This window comes from Gossypium raimondii, chromosome 13, assembly GCF_025698545.1.
Source record: "Gossypium raimondii isolate GPD5lz chromosome 13, ASM2569854v1, whole genome shotgun sequence".
Classification (NCBI taxonomy): Eukaryota; Viridiplantae; Streptophyta; class Magnoliopsida; order Malvales; family Malvaceae; genus Gossypium; species Gossypium raimondii.
In genome coordinates, this window is record NC_068577.1 from 42,479,012 (window position 1) to 42,483,002 (window position 3,991).

The 3,991-nt window shown below is 33.4% G+C and overlaps 1 pseudogene; it reads right to left on the reverse strand.

Annotated features, from left to right (window-relative positions):
* Positions 1-2,040: 2,040 nt before the first annotated feature.
* LOC128036196 (30S ribosomal protein S3, chloroplastic-like) lies at positions 2,041-2,738 on the reverse strand (annotated as a pseudogene).
* Between the last annotated feature and the right edge of the window lie 1,253 nt (positions 2,739-3,991).

Here is a 3,991-nt window from a genome sequence, read left to right on the forward strand (position 1 = left end):
ATGAATATGAGTGTGAACAATTCCAGCGGATTTTTACCATATACAGTCAATATGTTAGATGTTTGGTGGAATTGGTTCATCTTCATAATCATTGGCTTCAAATTTTTCTCTAACTTTTCTTTGCCCTTCTTTGATGATTTCTTAATTTCCTTCTAGATTTGACAGCAAAATTATGTTGTTCATTTGGTCTGTTTCTTTCTTCCCTAATTTGGAAGTTAAAGTCAACTTAAACTCGGTGGTCTCCGAAGGAAATTAAGGTGGTCAAGGGAGGAATCATGAAAGATGTTGAGAGAGGAAAGCTTGGTTGGGCAAATTAGAGAAGAAGAATCCTGGAATTGGATCCTGAAATTTGAAGTCAACTGATAGAATTGGTTTGGTTGCAGCTTTTTCTGGATTGATGTTGTCTTGTATGTGGTACATATTCAAATATGCTAAATACAAGTGCTTTAAAATATTTATGATATATGAATATCAGTTGCAGGCATCAAATCCATGGGGCCACTGCCCATGTCAATATATATATTGTTATAACATTCTCTTAATTGGACTGTTGTTAAAATGTAAGGTCACCATTAAATTATGAAATACATTTACAGCAAGCTAAAAATATCCATAAATCACAATAAAATTGAAATTCCCTACACCCTAAAACCTTGTCCATTCTAATAAACTAATATACATCTTCATCTTTGTCATAATTCTCAAGTATTTCCCCTTTCCTTTGTCTCTCGAGGATTTATTATAAGTTTTAGCAATTTTTCCTTTTTCTTTTGTCAATTGTAATTTCCCTTTCCTCTGTCGATTGAAGATACATGATCAACAAAACTGGAGAAAAGCTGCATAATAAATATGATTAAGTAGAAGTTGTTAACTTATCTATGTGAATTAATTTTCTAATATAAAGCTAAAGTTATAAATCTACATTCTTTATTTTTTGCAAGCACAAATTTTGATTCATGTTTATAAAAATTTTCATGAATTCGTGGGAATTTTTTCTTCCCATTCTGTAGTTGTAATCATTTAACTGCACCTGAAATATATATATATATATATATATATATATATATGTTCAAGCAGACAACTGTTGTAGAACATTCTCGATTTTGTAGTGTCCATATTCTTGTAAAAAAGTGTTTTATTGAGTGAATTATATACTTATATATAAGATAAGAGAAAGATCGTGTAGTAAAATAAATATGAAATTCAATTTGAGAACCTTAGACTGAATTTGGAACATTTGTTCCACAGTGTAATCTAGAATTTGTTTTCAATATATAAGATAAGAGAAAGATCGTGTAGTAAAATCATTAGGATTTGTTTTCAATATAATCCTACGCATTCACGGGTTTTGTCGTCCCTACTGCTCTCGGTTAATGTTTAGGTTTGAATTCTCCAATGGAGCCTTAATTTAATTTAATATTTCTATTTATTTAATAAAATAAAAATAAAATTTGTTCTTGAGTCAACCTTCTCAATCTTTATTGACTTAAGTTAAGGCTCTTGATTTTTTTTCAATGAACATATATTCATCTAATTATTGATGAATATCTATTGATGCTTTATTACGTTGCTCTTTATAAGATGCTTCATAGACCTTACATATTGGAATCCTATATCATTTCATTGCTATTTCTATTTCTTTCTTTCTCTCATCCTTTTATTTATCCACATTCTTTTAATTTTGCTTCACAATTTCGATCTATTCATAATTAAATTGGTTTTGTCTTTTACTTAATGAAAAAAAAATTCAGTTGCTATAATGATATGACCAATACATTATATCTTGACTGATTCTTTGGATCTAGATAATTCGAAGCGATGAGTTGGTTATTAGTGCCATAATTATTAGCTTATACTATGGTCCGCCCATTTTTTTTGAATCCTAAGCCTAAAAAACCCAACGAGTCGCACACTAAGCATAGCAATTATATCAAATAATCAATCAAATTTTTATTTAACCTTATAGAATTTCCTTATAGAATTTAGAACTGCTCATTTTTTTATGTTCAATAAAAATCAAAGACTTTGTCATTTTTTGTTTTATCGCAGAATAAAACGTAAAGACAAGTAGAGTCTTATTCTTATTATTCTGTCTATAAATATCCAAAATTTGATTCCTAATACCCCATAGATAGTTCGAACTCTATAAGAGCAATACTCAATTTTCACTCCAATGGTTTGTAGAGGAACCCTACCTTCTCGGATCCATTCGACACGTGCGATTTCTTTTCTGTCGATACACCTTGCAATTTGTGTTTGAATTCCTTTTTATTTGCTTACTCAGTTAATTCAATAGCCTTTTTCATTGCCTTTTGAAATGAAACTCAATTCTTTAATTGTCCACCTATAAATTCAGCAAGAATATTAAGGTGCTCATAAGGATTTCCAATTCTTGTAATAGCAATGTTGAGTTTTTGGTTCATACAATTAAGTTCTTTTTGCACATTCATCTATAGTTCGTCAAGTTTTTGTGGCTTATCTTCAATTAATAACTTAGGAAATCCAATATAGATTATCACCTAAATTAGATCCAGTCCTTTTTGAATCTCTATACGTGTAATTCCTTCGACACCAGAAGATAGTCTCATATTTTTTTGTACATAATTCTTGATACAGTCTCTTATTTTTTTATCTTCTTGTAGACCCTCGAAATACTTTTTAGGTTGTGCAAACTAAAGAGAATGATGACTTTATGTTGTACCAAGCTTGAAACCAAGTGAATTTATTTTTTATCCCATAATCCTCCACTACTATATATTAGGATATGTCATATTTATGTTCTTATTTATCCCTTTTTTCAGCCATCCTAGCCATCCGGTGTTTTTTGGTTTTGGGTGCAGCATATATCTGTCAAGTGGTTCAAATTCAAGATATTTCAATGCAATAGTTATATGACAAGTGGGTCTTTTTATCAGATAACTCCATCATTGAGCACGAGGTTTTAGTCTTTTCAGAGTAGTTCCCTCATTTACTACGACTTGACTAATGATTAAACTCAATTCATTGAAACCCCTATTGTGACGAGCATTTGTTGCTGTAGAATAAACCAATTTTAAAATGGGATAACATGCTCGATAAGGCATGAGTTCTAGTATCATAAGTGTTTCCTCGTAGGAACATCCATGAATCTGATCAATTATTCTTAATGCTTTTTGGTTTGACACTGTTTCACACCAAAAAAGAAGTGAGCTACGTCTGAATTAAACTGGAAGATGGAAGCCTTCTTTCGTTTCTTGACGGTGATGTAATATCAAGCCCATGAGCTTATAATCCTAGGTCAGAACAAGTTGATAAGATCCCCTTTTGTGCCCTTGGGTCCCCTCATGTGGCGACATGGGGGCATAAAAAGAAAAAAGAGGGATGCGGTTTCTCTCAGTTTTGGCATAGCAGGCCCCCAAAGGGAGGCCTGCACGACAGGCTATTAGCTTAGTGGTAGAGCGCGCCCCTAATAATTGCGTCGTTATGCCTAGCCTGTGAGGGATCTCAAACACATGGATAGTTCAATGTGCTCATCAGCACCTGATCCTAAGATGTGGATCATCCAAGGCACATTAGCATGGCGTGCTTCTCCTATTTGAATCGAGGTTTGAAACCAAACTTCTCCTAAGGAGGATAGATACGACGATTTAGGTGAGATCCAATGTACATCTAACTTTCTATTCACTCGTGGGATCTAGACGGTTCGGGGGAGACCACCATGACTCCTCTCTTCTCGATAATCCATACATCCATTATCAGTGAATGGATAGCTATCTCTTGAGCATAGGTTTAGGTTTGGCCTCAATGGGAAAATAAAATGGAGAACCGAACAACGTATCTTCACAGACCCAGAACTACGAGATCGCCCCTTTCATTCTGGGGTGACGGAGGGATCGTACTATTCGAGCCTTTTTTTTTATGCTTTTCCCAAAGGTCCGGAGAGCTGCAATCAATAGGATTTTCCTTATCCTCCCTTCCTGAAAGGAAGAACGTGAAATTCTTTTTCTTTCCG